Source organism: Brassica rapa, chromosome A03, assembly GCF_000309985.2.
Source record: "Brassica rapa cultivar Chiifu-401-42 chromosome A03, CAAS_Brap_v3.01, whole genome shotgun sequence".
Classification (NCBI taxonomy): domain Eukaryota; kingdom Viridiplantae; phylum Streptophyta; class Magnoliopsida; order Brassicales; family Brassicaceae; genus Brassica; species Brassica rapa.
The window spans coordinates 36,859,375-36,876,446 of NC_024797.2; the positions used below are offsets into that span (position 1 = coordinate 36,859,375).

Consider the following 17,072-nt stretch of genomic DNA (forward strand, 5'->3'; position numbering starts at 1 on the left):
TGATAAAAATTTAGTTATATATTCTCAAACATAAGTAATTATGTCTTCAGTATATGTAAAGTATATACGACTAGAGGGGGGGTTAGTGGGAGTAGAATTTTTACAGAATTGGTTGATTCTAAAAGGCAAGAAATTTGTTAAATTTCTAAAGACTTATAAAGAGTTTTTAATATTTAAAAAGTTTATGAAAATGTTCTAGTTCAAGGATTTTAAGAATCTAGAGGAAATATGCAAGATTTTTGAAGTTTTGTTCTATGAATAAAATTATCTAAAATTCAATTTCCAATAACATTGAATTTGACAGAAACTTAGAATCATTAAAAATCTAACTTTTTGAATAATAAGAGATTTTGTAAGTCGTTAAACAATCATCAAACTAATAACCCTAGATTTTAGTAAAAATGATAGAATCCACCAACCAACAAAAATATAATTGGAGAATTTTAACAATCACTACAAATTCATATCCCACTAACACCCCCTAAAAGTTTACAGAGCTTTAGACTTTAAAGTTTTTGTGTTATAATATAATTAACCAGTGTTGAAATTTTTTTTTGAAGTTTTCCTACCGTCTTATACAAAGAGAGAAATACCTAACTATCTAATTATATAAAGGAGTGTTTTACACTCACTTCATGCAATCACGCCACGTGTCCATGCTTCGCTCCGCATCATTTCATTAAAACGAATTCGTTTTGGGCTTTTTTTATGATCAGGAAGATTTCGTGATGGGCTTATTAATTAGTGTTTACATTGTCTTATGGATTTACCAAAAACCATAATACGAATTCACAAGAAAAAAACGAAATCCTTCTTCTTCTTCTTTTTCGATACGGCGGTGATACTAGGACTTTCACGATTCTTCTTTCGATCTGAAACGGTTTAATTAATGGCTGTGTGGTAAATCGAATTGATTCACCCCTCCACAATTCATCTTCAATGCTTTGTGAAAGGCGGTCTGTAAACAGTATAAATAGATGTGAATATTGCTCTGCTTGAACTCATAATCCCTTTATATCTCTCAGCTCTATCTAATTCACTGTAATATGGCTAATACCAGAGTTTTCTTTTCTGATCTGAATTCCGGCGGCAAGTGTTCATCCGTCGTCGAGGCTAGACTCCTGCGATATTGGGAGGCCCGAATGTGGAGATGACCATCTCGGATGCGACAAACTCGGCTGTGTTTGTGGTGTTTTATGCAGAAATGTCTAAGTTAACAAATGTGCGTGCGGCAGGAAGCGGGAGAGCTCATGAACTATGCAGTTGATGGTAATATTTCTCTCTTTCCTGGGTTTGACTTGAAGCTCCGGTTCAATTCTTATAGAGTGTTTTTGTGGGTCAAATCAATGTTATTTATCGTGAGGTTTGAAGCTTTTGATGATGTGTGTGACATTGTAAGTAATATGAAGCCGGTTTGGTCAATAGTTTTGCTATTCTCATTCTCTTTTGTGGGGTTTTAGGGTTATAAAAGAGAAAGTAGCATTTTTGTGACTAGACTTAGTATTTACACAGCTCCTGTTGAGATATGTGAGAAGCTTGCTATTCCTGAAGCTGAATGGCCACGAGCTATTAGTGAATTGTGCGGTTTGATTCATATCGAAGAGGCTCTGTTCTAACACCGCATGGATATATATATATATATATATATATATATATATGTGTTTAGCTTTGTCTCAACATCAATGGAGTGAAAGAAGGCATTGAATGGATGTCAAAGGTAACTCTTTTTCATTGAGATAGTATTGTTCTTCTTATGATACTTTGTATTAGTTTTAGTACTGTTAGACGAGTGTGTCTAATGCCGTAAAACATATTAAAATGGTGTTTGTTAGCTTAAAACGTCTGCGTTGTTCAATCTGTTTATATACATAAGTGCTTATTTTATTTTAGATGTGTTCATTCAGTACCAAAATATTAAAGGATGCTGGTGTCAAAGTGTTTTTTTGTACACTTTATCATATGCTTTCCTATTACTTTGCACATGTAAGTTTGAAAAGGGGAAGAGATATATGGTCTGCCGTCACTGGCACAACGACATGGCTGAACTGGAAAAGTGCTGGAGGAAAATAAGGTGGTCTTTACATGAATACTACTTGGTCCAAGAAGAACAATACGAACGCAATTTGTAGCTAAATAATCATGCCCTCAAAAATTTACAGGACGAATGAAATCCTTGAGAGATGTCCAAAATATTTTTATTATAAACAGAGAAATTCAACTGTTTTGTTATGTGACACCACCGCTGTACTCCTCCCACATGTAACATGACTCTTGCATTTCCTTATCTTTTTCAAGTTTTTACGTTACAACCACAGCCTTACTTTACGACGAGTTGCATGCTTTGTTTTTTTTTAATTTTCACTCTCAACCTCTTCAATTAATACCTTATCCAATAAGTATATATAATAAATAAAAACATATGCAAATTGCTTTAAAGAAAACCATACAAATACAGTATTACACAGTAATACGTTGCAACAAAATTATATAAAACTCACAGTTTGCTCGGCAAACAAAATATTAATCAAACCATTCGAATATTAAAAAATTCAACATGTAGCATAATATCTCTAACGGGCCTAGCCAATCTCCAAACGAAACTTAATATCCAATCTTACAACATGGTCCAACATTATAGTCATAGTAATGAAACCCAAGTCAAAGTAGGTTTGCGTATTTGGCTGAGATTAATATTTTCCAGGCAAAGAAACAAAAAAAAATTATTTGAATACTTTAATGAGTCAACTTTTTTGTGTATATTATTTCTTATATATCATTATTATTAACGTTATGGACGACAAAGTACCACTGAGAACTTCTAATTAGTATTTGAATACTTTCATAACCCTCAACAGTCGCCACTACCATACATGCCTTCGTAGAATTCATCTTAAAGTTTATGAATAATTTAAGAGGCTTATTTTGTAACAAAAATAGAAAGTGATTAGAAAGAAAAAGAAATACACCATCACCTTCAGAAAGCTATATAAGCTTAAAATTATAACTACTAAGGTTTTAAACTCTTTAATCAGACTTTTTGTATATGTGCTGATCATATCTATCGTTGGTTATATAAACTGTCGAGAATCTCTAAGAGAGATTTTCAATAACCGTGGACGGAAAATCGTGGAAACGTTTGGTCAATTTGAGTCAATTAAACTGATACAGATATTTATATGCTTCAAAAAGTTCTTTATGAACTTCACCAAAAAATATATTGGTTTAAATTTCATTAACATGAAGATACATTATCTTTTGTAGCATCAAAATCTACATATTATGATTTTAAAGTAACTATTGGTCTGAATCTATTTTTATAACTTTATATTATAGTAATAGACTATAAGGGATTATTAAATTCATAGTAATATAATTTTTAAAAATCCTACTTAAATGAATGAGTGTTACTTAATCAGAAAATGTAGCACTACCTTGGCTTCATATGGTTTATGTAACAACACCAACTACAATAGTTGATGTTAAAACAAATATTTTGTATCATTTATTAATAAGTGTTTCAAATTGGTATTATTTTTTTCTGATACTACTTATGTGTTGTAATATGATCTTTTTTTATAGTATAACATACATATTTTTTTGTAAATGCAAACTTAAACACACAAACCACAAAATCATAAAAAGTAATAACCTAGATCACAAGTAAATATCGCCCATAGGGCGGACCGACCCTAGTATGTTTGTATAAAAATTCAAGCGACGTCTTTCAAGCTAGAATCATGTACGCAGGCCATAATTATTTCTTTCCGTTTACATTTGGATTCCATGTTATGGGGAGTAACACAAACAGAAGCGGAAAAAAAACAACAACAATTGTGTTAACCAACACATCTTCAAATTAAAATATTGAACCAATTTTAATTTATTTGTATTGTCATGACAACCAAATCTGCAGTTTCAAATTAAAATATAAACTAATTAGTAAAAACTCTGATTTAAAAATATGAAATATAGAATTTTCTATACATAATATTAAAAAATGAAATAGAATATATAGAATAAGCTTTGTTGAAACTTGGGGGTGAAAAAATATATAATAACTGAACACCATTGTCTCTTTGTAAATATATTATAGAGAATGATATTTCTTATTTTCTAATTCGGCAGTGCAGTTTGATACATGTCTATGAGAAATTTCAGATCATATCCACTGTACGATTAAAATACAGTGTATACACATAGGAAGGAAAGTGCTATGATATGTGTGTAATAATTGTCATATTTAAAAAAAAATAGTAATAATAATTGTCATATTACCCTTAAAATGTTTTTTTTTATTGTTTTTATCTTACAAATATGTTTTTCCTTTCTACTTTTAGTTGCTTTCAATTTCTATGAAAACAATTACTGAACTTTGTGCTTTACATAATAAAAACATGGATTTTTTTCTACCTATAATATGTTTTGAAACTTTCAAAAGAAATATATATTTAAAAAATTTTATACAATCTTCTATAAACGCGATTTTAAATCTATATTATTTTACCCATACATATAGTATATTTAAATTTTATTTTCAAATGAGACACAAATATTAAAAATCTCCTCATCTACTTCTTGTGGTGGCCTCTCCTCCTCCATCAACCTTGATGACACCTCCTCAACTCCTCTGCATATTGTACTTTCTCGTAAGCCTCATGGTTTTTATCTTTCACCTCCCCCTCCGCCTTTTCTTTTGTCTACTCCTCCACCTCCTCCTCATCTTCCTCATCCTCCTTATTCTCTTCTTCCTCCTCATGATATGGTGTTGCTTTTAATTGATTGTTATGTACTATATATTTTACAAATATAGCATAGTACAACATCGACTTTTGTATTAACGAACCCTCAGGCACGGAGAAGGAGAAAGTTGTCCACTTTCATACCAAATTGACACACATATTAGTGCATGGCTATATTTTTAATTCTTCTTCTACTATGTACATTTCACAAGCAGATTAAATCTATAGAACTATTATTCCAATACCTTCTATAGAAAATACATGTATGTTTGATATATGTTTAGAAAAAACATACATATATCAAACTCTACAGGTAGAAAACTCTTTGGTCGTTGCTAATGCTGAAACATTAAGTCTTTAGAACTATTATTCCAATACATTCTATAGAAAATACATACCAAATTAAAATATTAGTTTAGGTCATGTTCGTTTTTGTATTTGATATAAAATCTTGATGTACCATCTAAATACAACATCTAGATGTACCATCTAAACACAATATCTAGATATTGCATCTAAATATTGTTTGTTTTTATAGCTAGTATTTTCATACAGATGGAACATCTAAATGCTAAATAATGTTTGTTTTTTATTCTATAATAACATTTGAATATTATTAATTAAAAAAAGTAAACATAACATAATTATTATTCTTAATGGAGAACTAGTTATAATAATTAAATAAATATAACTAAAATTAATTACTTTAATGGCGGGAAAGAGTGATTTTGCGATTTATGCGGGAAACTTAAATAGAATAAATAACAATATAGAATATGAAGAGATTGTAGAGAGAATATGGAGAATAGGTAATAAAGAAAGAAACTTAATTCCCCTATTCTTACAATTGACGAGATGTTATAAATTAAGTTTAAGTTTTTCTTAGGAAACTAAACAAACTAGACTTACTAAAACGCTAAAATAAAAATAAATATTTCTTTGGAAAAATTGCCAAAAATGACTCAAAACTTAAGTTTGAATACAAAAGTGTACCCTAAATTCAATCAAATGCAAAAGTAACCCAAAACACTAGTGAAATTACAACAACCTCCTTATGACTAAACAAAAAACATGTATTGAGGTTTACCATTATAATCCTCTGCGTGAGATGACTTATTTGTAAGTCTTCTCGTTCAGTAGATCTTTATAATAACTTAAAAATTTTATAAAAAATATTTTGATGGGAAAAAAATTGATATCATGTAATAATAAACGTTTCTAAATGATGTAAATGTTTTTTGTTAACGCTGGATAATTATGCTATTACAACTATAAAAAATATTACAAACGATTTTACAGCCGACAATTCTACATGCCGTATGAGAATTCACGCCTGACGAGACCACATACAGATTCATGGATAAGGAGGGGAACGTACTGTTCTTCAAGCTACCGCAACCCAACCTCACAAACTTCAGCTCGAAAGAGAACATCCGTTTCCTACCTGACCCGGAGTTCCTTTGCGTCGATCCACGAGCGCCACCTCCGGATGACGAGATGGATTAGCCAGAGGACATCACACCGAATGAGGCCACGGCCTATGACTTAGGCCCACTTGATGATGACGCAGACGATGCCATATACCGCCGCTGGATGGTTGATTCGCAGCGAAAGAACAGCAGCCTCATGAAGAGGATCCTTAAGGCGATCACGGGAGGTTGTTTTGGCGGTCAGGAACCCCAGCCATTCCCGCATGAGCAGACTCCGCAGCAATCACATTGGCCGGTCAAGGAACCGGCTGGATGTTCCGCAGCAGAAGAGCGTCTAAAGAGGAACCGGAGGACAGCTGGTCGCTCCGAGAGCGGGGAGTCAGACTGATTCCACCACATCACCCTATCTCATTGTGTTATTCATGTTGACAATTTATTTTTTCTTGCTTTTTATTTGCTTTAATTTGGTTTGTTTTAGCCTACCTCGGATTTATTTTCACGACCAGGGATGGTGTGAAGTAAGTCTGGGGGAGGCAATTGTGTTTCATCAGATTTATTTTTTCTTGCTTTTTATTTGCTTTAATTTGGTTTGCTTTTATGTTTGAGTCAGTCCTTGTGTTTCATCGAGTCAGTCCAAACTCTTGTGGGAATTAGGACCCTATTCTGTGATGATTTTTCAACCACCTCGTGCTTTGACTTTCTTATTCAGTGACCTTAGCAGTGACGAAAGACCCGCACTTGGACCTGGAACAATCCTGACTTACCTCACTTGACTCTCCAGAATTTTTTAGCCGATCAGGTTACATTGGGTAGATTTAACTCCACCTAACTTGAACCTAATATTGACTGCAATTTCCTCTTGTTATGGGCATTAGATCAGGGAAACGAGACCTACACTCAGGACTTCTTATTATTTTCATCCATCTTGCTGATCCTGAGTGGCTGCTCATTTTTAGCTAGTTCCTACATTGCACCTAAGCCTTTATTCCTCCTTCATGCATTCTGTTTTCAGTTTCATATGTGCAGAAATGTGCAAAAATGTTGTAGAGGAAAGGATCGACAGGCCTCTTACTCGTTATAGTTGCAAAGGTTCGAACATAGTAAGGAGAACAGTCATTTCAAGCAGTCGGAACAACTGCACCAGAACAGTCAGAAAGGATCAAGGGTTTTAGCAGGATCGCCATCGGCACCAATCATCCCATGCATCATCTCCTTCTCCGTCACACCATCATGTTGATCTCATCTTACTCAGTTATCAAAAAAAAAAAAATTATTATATTCTTCTATATGAGATCACTGATGGAGAAGGAGGATTTAAACGAGCAAACGTTAACAGCTGGTTGGACGTCAACTCCCTCGAGCTATTTCAATTCGAGCTAGCCTAGGAAAAATTTATGCTTGATCAAGAACCTAAATGAAAGCTCTCCTTTCGATATCATGAGAACACTGGGCGATAAGGACAAGGATACTTGGTACCAGTAACAGGGAGCAGGGGAACAGTCGGAGCGATAGCTCCAGAAGTCAGCAGAACGAGTAAAGGGTTGTGGACATCAATGGATCCATCCTCTCTTGCTATTTTGCGTGATATCCTGGATCCACTACAGAAAATTGGTAGCCCCTAAACACTCTTTGACTCCACTATAAAGTTAGCATGTTCACACCTAGACCGTCTACCCTGAATGATGCATGTGACAAGAGGATCACGCCACTTTAAAATGAATGTATGGGAGTTCTGTCTCGATAGTGTGCTTTTTCAGGTTTGAGATGTAGAGTATGGAGCCGATCTTTGCACAGCGATCAGTGAAGATTCTGGTAAAAGTGTGTGGTCCTAGTCGGTTGCTTATATGGTTCAGAGATTCGTGGTTAAGGTATGGTTATTGAGAATTAGGAGAGTTCCCACCCTTTCAAACTATTTCCCTATTCTTGATACTTGCCTTGTTCGAGAACAAACAAGGAGCTAAGTCTGGGGGAATTGATATATGGTGTTTTTGACATCATTGTGTTTGTGCTTTCTAACTTGTTTTCAGTGTTTTATCGAGTTAGTCTAGTCTTTCTAGAGTAATTTCAGGTCTGGAGAAGACTGAAGAGCTAAAGGAAGAAGCATGAAGAAAGGAGCAAGAATTGGAGATCTTCCCGAAGAACAATCCAGCGGAGCAGTCTGACGATCGATCCTACCAGGAGCAGCCATACGATTGCTCTCGATATTTATGGAAGTTTCCATATCTTTCAAAGATTTGCCCTAATTTCTGATTTCCTACTCTGAAGTCTATGGGCGCCTCCATATAAAAGCGACCCCTATCTATCTTTTATTGACCACGCTAATTTTGCAAGAGACCTAGACCTATTCTTGAATATTTGCTATTGTAAGGGAGACGGCTCGTCTTCTTGACAGAGAAGATCATCCTGAACCCTATTGATTTATCTTTGAACTTATATGCAGTATTATTCAGTTATCAGGTCTTGTTCATCTTGTGTTATGGCCGAGTAGTCAGCTATCTTGTCTAGGGTTCTAGGGTGTTAATCGCAAGGCTAAACATAAATAAGCAAATCTATTGTATCTTCGTTCATCTCAGCTCTTCATGCTAGCTTTAACCTGATCACTTACTGCTAGATCTTAGGTTTAATCCACTCATTAACCGTATAGTAGGTTGCTTGATAGTGAATGAACAAGCCGCGCATCTCTAGTCAGCGAAAGTAGATACAAGAGTGCTCGGTGAACCTATCGGACTTGATCTCTATTGCTTGTGATCGTTCTTGTTCCAAACAACAGTTTAGGTATAAAGGTCAAACCGCAAAGGGCACAGCACCACGACAGTGGGTTGTTCTACTAAGAGTGATCTGTGTTCTAGATTCTGTTTTAAGGAACTTGAATAAATGTTTGGTTGAGCTTGAACATCCAATGAGAAACCCTAGATCGGCGTAACTCTAATATTGAATTTTAAACCATTTACTTTACTTGCACGTCACAACTCAATTAAAAAGCCAACTTTTAGTTTTAGCTAAATTGAAAACGCAAAAGAACAAAGTGTAGACTGGTCTTCTGGATTGAATCTCAAATATTACAATTACCACTGTTAACTTAACAGTAGGAAAGGTTCAGCTTTAGTGTATCACTAGGTTAAGATCTGCGCCTTGCACGGGATAAACATTATATATAAAAATAATTTTATTTACTATATGTTATTATATATTCTGAAATAATAAATATATATTGAATAATTAAAAGTTATTAACTACTACATATATAACTAAACTATGGATCACAAAATTTGAATGTGAGATTTTTAACATTTTTATTAGTTTATAGTCATTTAAAAAAAATCTAAATATAACATATACAAAAAAAAAATCTAAAATTTTATTATATGGTTATTGTGGTTGTTTTATTTATTTTAATAGTTTAAAATTAAACAAATACGATAGAAGATACACTAATTTTTATCAAATCTTTATTATTCAAAATCATTAATTGTCATATATACTTTAGCCGCATTAAGCAATTCTGTAATTTTTATTTAAGGAAATTATAAAGAACATTAATTATAAATTTATGGTTAGTTTAATAAAAATCTTATTATATAATTAGATGGACCAACATATTTCTCTAATGGTTCTAAAAATCATTCCAGTGATGACACGTGGCTACAAAGAGATGTTGTAATGCTTCTCAAATAATATATAGGGGATTATTGATGCATTTAATCGCAAAACACAATAACACACAAAACAATTCCAATTTATTACAACTAAGAGAGAAGAATTCTCAAGAAAACTTAGTCAAATTCACAAAAGATAAAACATTACATAAGTTCAAAGATATAACACTTTCCTTAGATACATAAGTAAAAATTATATCTTATGATCAAAGAAGACACATTAAACCATGTTACTTGATAGTCTTGAAGTTACATAACAGTTTTGAAAATTAAATAAACATATCTTAAAGTTACTTAACAAATTTACAAAAACTATTGTAGAAAACTTCCACGGAAGTCTTCTCAATTAGCTAGAAACTTTACTAAGCATAAATGTTTGTAACCTCATAAATATCACCAATTATGTTATAAATTTAATTCAGTAGCCCCAATATTGACTAATATACATGAATTAACAAAAAAAATTAAAAAGTCTTTATAGTTTTAGAGAAAATGAAAGCTTATTAAACATTAACGCAAACGACTTCTACGGAGGTCGTCTAGTAGACTTCTAGGAAGTCGTTCATTTAGGTTAGTTTTGCAATTGATTTTTAACCTAGACCTAGACGCCTTACATGGAAGTTGTCCATCTTTGTTTGTTAAAAAAATTCAAGACGACTTCCATGTAAGTCGTCTAGGGAAAACATGTTAGTTTTGCATTTGATCGGATTGTGTCAGAATTTTGACTATTTCTGGACGACTTATGTGAATCAATATTTTGTTATACCTAGATTACTTCCATGTAAGTCGTCTCAGGTTAGTTTTGCAATTGAAAAATAAAACAAAAAAAAATATTTTTTAAGACGACTTACACGGTCCGACGACTTACGTGGAAGTCGTCCAAGATAAGCAAGGTTTAACCAGAATCTCGGAATAAAATCATGGCTCTGATAGCGACTTCCGTATAAGTCATCTGATGGACGACTTCCGTGTAAGTTTTCTGATGGACGACTTCCGTTTAAGTCGTCTAGACAAAAATGATTTTTTTTTTATTTATTTATCAATTGCAAAACTAACCTGAGACAACTTACATGGAAGTCATCTAGGTATAACAAAATATTGATCTTTAATTTTCTACTGGACGACTTAAATGGAAAAGTCAAATTTCTGACACAATCCGGTCAAATGCAAAACTAACTCGTTTACCTTAGAGGACTTACATGGAAGTCGTCTCAAAAATTTTTTTGAACAAAGAAAGATGGATGACTTCCATGTAAGTCATTTAGAAAAATACATTTAAAAATCAACTGCAAAACTAACCTCTGCATTGACCGGAAGACTTCCATGTAAGTCATCTACAACCAGACGACTTACCTGGAAGTCGTCTGGACGAACATATATGAAAAAAAAACTAATTTTATAGTTTCAACCAGTGAGATAAATTTTTTAGCACACAAAAGTCTTTTCCAAGCACCCAAAATCTCAAACAAAAATGATCCACCAAGAATCGTAAGGTTCAATGGCTCTATGAACCATAAAATTTTTTAAATCAAAAACAAAATTTGTTTTGATGAATATGGAGAGAAAGTGAATGAGATGTTGTTTTTAGTTTATAAGAATTGAGAAAGAAGGAGTGTAAATCGATTTGAGGTGCATTAAGACCTTCAAATTGGTTGTTTATGGTGGTTGGTGTATTGATGGCAATGGCAATCTTGTAAATACTTGAAGATAATGAGGTTGAAAGAATAAAAAGACCATTTTCGAAAGAAAAAAAGAACTAATGGCATTTTCGTGAATAATAGAAACTTGTGTGGTGAATAGAGCAAAAGAAAAATCCAAAAAAACGTGGGTTAGTTTTAGATTTGACTTTTGAGTTTTGAGTCAATTTTGCAAAAATCCATATTTGTCTATCATGGAAATAATGATATATTTGTAAATATTTATATTTATTACCATGTTGTTAAACACTTAGAAAAAATATAATTTACACAAATATAGTTATTTATATCACAATTAATTTTATGACATGTCATATTTTTTTAGAAGCCATGTCATTTTATTTTTTTGTGATAAAGAAAGATTTTGGTGATAAGTGATAACTTGTATGTTTTTTATGAGAGTTTTGTTTTTTTAAATGGGAAACGGTATTAAAAGCTGAAATGTTCGATTTCAGATGTGGGTTAAGCAAAGACGTTTTATAGATGGTCGGAAAAGCGTTTGGTCGGTTACAAAGAAAGGAAACCGGAGCTTGGAGAGCTTTCCGGAAAAGTACAATACGGCGAGAGAATAAAGGTAAAACCCTAATCTAGCTGCCGAGTGTATGTGAGTGATTTCGGATCCTTTTTACGTCGCATCCCTTTCTCTTTATATAGTCGACTTGGTGCTCTTCCGTGACCTAGCACGCGTCGTCTTTGTAGGGTTTTAACTCGTTGTGCCGAGAAGACCATGTTGCTTCGGAAAGCCGTTAAGCCGTATGCGCCTAGTCGATGTGCGATCGACCAAAAGCACTCTTGGATCGCGCCGAGGAGCCGGTGCTCCGAGCCGTCGAACCGAACTATCGTTATGTCTTATGCGGGCCGTGCCGTCTATTCTCCGGGTCTTGAGGGATAGTCAAATCCAGCCCCTACTTTCGTCCTGCTGAAGAAGTGGAAGTGGGACACTAATTGCACGTGAATTTTGGCGTTCCAGAGTTTCCTTTGCATTAAGGCTAGGGTCCGGGCATGTGACGGAACCGTGGTTGCTGTTATCGTAGATTAGAGCAAAGCGTGATGGTATAATGGACATACGGGATCCAGATCATAATGATGGCCTTTTAATAGACGTGGAAGGCCTATTATTATATTTCTTCAAGATGATTATGAGGGGAAAATAAGTTTTTTTATCTATACTAGAGATTTTTTCCGCGTTTCGCGCGGATTTTGTTTTATAAATTTATTTTATTTATAATATTATTTGTCGGTTTTTTTCTTTTACATTAACTTCTTGTTTTTTCAATGTTAGTTTTTCTTAATTTAAATTTATATATTTATAATTTTTTATTTTTCTTGTTGTAGATGGAGAATTATATTTTTTACTGATGGTTTTTTGTATGTGACATAAACTTTTTGAAATTTTAAAATAATGTTATATATAGTACGATTAACACATTAAAGAAGAAAAACATATTCAGGCACATTTTACACATGTTTTATATGCATAATTTTAAACATTATATATGTATATATTATAAGTTTGAAACATGTAAATGCTTTCTAGAGCTAAATACTTGTTCTGAGTTTACATAATTTATCGAAAGTTTTATCTCTTTTTAAATTCAAATCACAGAAAAAAAAAATCAAAAAGTCAGTATAGATGGGTTTTTTGGGCTTTTAAATCAACAGTGAAAAATTACATGAATTAGATAACAACAGTCTTATAAACAACTAGATAAAATTTGACCGAGCCAAAGATTTTCACACAATATGTTCTTTCTTCTTCGAATTGCGAAGAGCCTATAGGCACAATAAAAAAATCATAATTTTTGTTTTCACTTATATAACATTTTTTCTCCTTTATACACGGAGTTTATTACACTGCTATAAGCAATGGAGAACTCTATTCATATAAGATTCACATCTATGCATTTTGACAAAGAAGAATTTTAGCCATCTTTAGTTTCGGATTGGACCAACTTCAGTCATATACACTATATTTTCTCTATGATTCAAATCTTACAATTTTAATATATGTGCAGATTCCCATGTGAAAATGCATGCACGCCATCTATCATTCAACCTATTACTTTTTCCAAAGTAAACATTATAATTCTTGTTTGGTTAGCTCCACAAACTAATCTCTTTGGATCAGTTTACTAAAATAATAATGTCAGAAAAGAATATAAACACTATCAACAAAAAATATTGGCACTAGACTATTTGGTTCAAGGAACATATTCCAAGTATTGCGTTTATATCATGGCTGGCTTTGCAGAGAAGACTGCCAACCAATGATCGCTTGAGGCGTTGGGGGTTAAATGTCTCAGGAACATGCGTCCTTTGTAATCTAGAAATAGAGACTCACCATCATCTCTTCGTTGAGTGCTCTTTCTCTCGCTTGATATGGGAGCCTTTTGCTGCTGAAGTTTAGATTTCTCCTCCGGCTAATCTACACTCTGTTGCAGCCTGGATCAATCAACCTCGCGTCAACGTAGATGCACATGCTACTCCAGTCATCAAGCTCTACTTTCAGTCAGCCATCTACCTGCTGTGGAAAGAGCGTAATGCTCGTGTGTTCACAGCTGTCTCCTCACCTTCATCAGTCATCCTTGCCTCTCTCGACCGTATGATGCGTGACCGTCTCCTCTCTTACCCGGCAAGTTCTTCTTTCTCCTCTTCTCTACTTCTTTTTATCTTTTTTGTATAAGACTTCCTTAAGGCTTTTTTTACCTTGAGTAGTTGTTGGTTGTTTTTGTTTCCTTGCTGTAATAAGTTGTTTAAAAACAACAGTGTAACCTTTCAGAAAATTATAATCTTAACATCTTATCAAAAAAAAACAATAAGTATTGACTTATTTATGTGAATATATATATTTTATTTTAAATCATTATAGTGGACGAAGAAAGCACCATAATTTGTACAACAAATTTTCTTAGATTCACCTCATCATACTCACCATTTTACCATTTTAATTACATAATTTTACATGAGCATTTTCACCCTCCCCGGTTATTTTCTCTATATTTATAACTACAATATAAAGTTATAAACTATATATATTATAAATTAATAATTTATTTACCCTTGAAGTCTAACGATTAAAAATAGAACATAATTCAATATAGATATATGATTCTATTAATAAATTAGCAGTTACAAATTTGAAATTTTTAAAAATATCAAAAATCGTATGTTAGTTAATTATTTTCTAAATGACGTTTATTTCTAATTATTTTTTGATGAGAATATTTTGGCTGAGGTGGATAATTCCAAAAGTCTTGAATTTAGTCCCTTTTATATAGTAGGATTGCAATAGACAATTTTAATACTTACTGATTGTCTGCCCACAGTTATTTCTCAATTAATAGTTAATTGTGGAAAATTATGAAACAAAAGTCAATGGTAATAGATGAACAAAAAACTAAGTATTTTTGTCCATTTTTAAAACAATTGACTATTATAATTCTAATTTTGGCGTAATCAATGAATAATTAAAAAATAAATATGCATGCATAATACTTAAATATTAAATATAAGCGTACATAATACATGAATATTTGATTATTATAATTCTAATTTTGTGATGTTCCACATATTTTTTTATTTGTATAAGTTTTGTCTAAACTAAAAATTTTGATTTTTTTAGTTGAGCAAATTAGCTCAATATACTAACAAAGATGGGATACCATAAAATAGGGGAAAAATAGTAATGATGGGGGAGAAAAAAATTGGAAGGATATAAGGTATGGAGTTCAAATAGGAGAGAAGTGATGTGTAGGGAGTACAAATTTTCTTTTTAGTTTTTGATAACGACGTATAAGAGATTACAAGACATATATTTTGAGATTTTGTAATGTTTATAAGTCCTTGGAAAACTCATAAGAAATGTAATCTTAACTATCATTTAGGAAAACACGTAAACGGATTATAAACTATCTCACACTAATTTTTTTGTATCCTCAAGAAAAATAAAAATTCTCAGAACTCAACACAATGCATATGTAATTATCTTGTATATTTTATACTAGAATCGGGCGATAATAAAAACTATTTTATATAATTTATATTAATTTCATGTAGCATTCAAAAATAAAACATTGAAAATTGAAAATAATATTATAAATAAATAAATAATGAATAGAATTCTGAGACCATATTGTTATTTTTAAGAATCATTTTGGTTTATTAAAGTGACAGCAATCTTCATTATTCTCAATTTTTCAGAAAATAAAAAATTAGCAAAAATATTTTAGAAAATATCATATATATTACTATATTTCATTCAAGAAGTTTCAAGTTTTAAAAAACATTTATACTACTTAAATAGATCATGATAATAAATTAGTCTAACTCCAAGCCAAATCAGTTAAAATATAATACTATTTGATAAAATAATTAAATGTCAATTTTAAAATACTATATAAAAAGTTCAATAATATCATAACTAATAATTATTTTCTAGTTTAACAGGAAATGATGTTTAGAATATATTTGTTACAGTCATAATTTTATCTGGATTGAAATATTAATTTAACTTATTGTGTTTTACTTGTTATGTTTTGTAACTTATTATAGCTTTTGTTGAAATTAGTTTAAGAACAAAATCATTTGTTAGAAATTTTTCTCATGCTATTTTAAAATATTATTTAAAAAAATTGTATTTTATAAGATAATAAAATAATATACTTCTATGGCAGATTTTTACTTTAGTTACATACCACGTCATATCAAATTATGTATTCGAAGAAGTTAGACAGTAGCAAAACATAACTAAACAATAAAAAAAAAAACTAAAATGTAAGGTAACCTTCAACAATTTGATAATCAAGATGAACCCAACCACATATAAATGTTCTTTTCTAATCGTTTTTTTCTTTATCAACTAAGCCTAAAGAAGTATCTCTATTCTGTAACTTTTTGTGTTGGTTGTATAGGACAAAAGTCTATAATTAATATTTCATCAAATATCCCATTTTCATGTTTTAACATAATAGTAAAAACAACACTGGAAAACATTAATTAGAACAATCAAAGAATGTGTTAACTTTATATTAACAACCCAGAGGGCTGCACAAAGCAAAGATGTATAGAATAATCGTTGCACTGCTAACAAAAAAAAAGAAAAAAAATAGAATAGTCTTTGCATTCCAAATATTGATCTCCTTTCTGTAATTTCTTGATACTTTATGAGCAACATAGTAAACACTTCCTACAACTTTTTCTTTAAATATATGAAACACGATTTTCAATTAAAATGGCATAACTTGACAATGTAACAGTGTATGAGGGAATCAATTATTTACACTAAAACTCCCAGAGCTTATGTTTGAAGCTTACAATGACACTCCAAAACTTTTAAGAGACAAATAGTTTCAAAGATTGAAAAAGCCTGACCAGAGTTTCATAACAGTCACGAAAAAAAAAAAAGATTAACAATTCTCATTGGATTCACAATCACGAAGTTTGTATATTTTTTTTTTGTCAGCTGTCCATCTAAACTAGATCAAGTGGTGGCAGACGAGCCGATCCTCCGAGGAGCACATCTGTCTATCCGGATCTGATCTATATGGGAAA

At 32.0% G+C, this 17,072-nt stretch overlaps 1 long non-coding RNA gene across 2 annotated transcripts; it reads left to right on the plus strand.

The window, feature by feature from the left end:
* The first annotated feature begins 784 nt into the window (after positions 1-784).
* On the plus strand, positions 785-8,625 carry LOC103838672. 2 transcript variants are annotated; one of them, XR_627197.3, is made up of 3 exons: positions 789-1,269; positions 1,513-1,717; positions 1,989-8,625. It is a non-coding gene; the product is annotated as an uncharacterized LOC103838672 (long non-coding RNA). The 2 variants fall into 2 exon arrangements; XR_627196.3 differs by having other exon boundaries at positions 785-1,269; positions 1,513-5,903.
* The last annotated feature ends 8,447 nt before the right edge of the window (positions 8,626-17,072 follow it).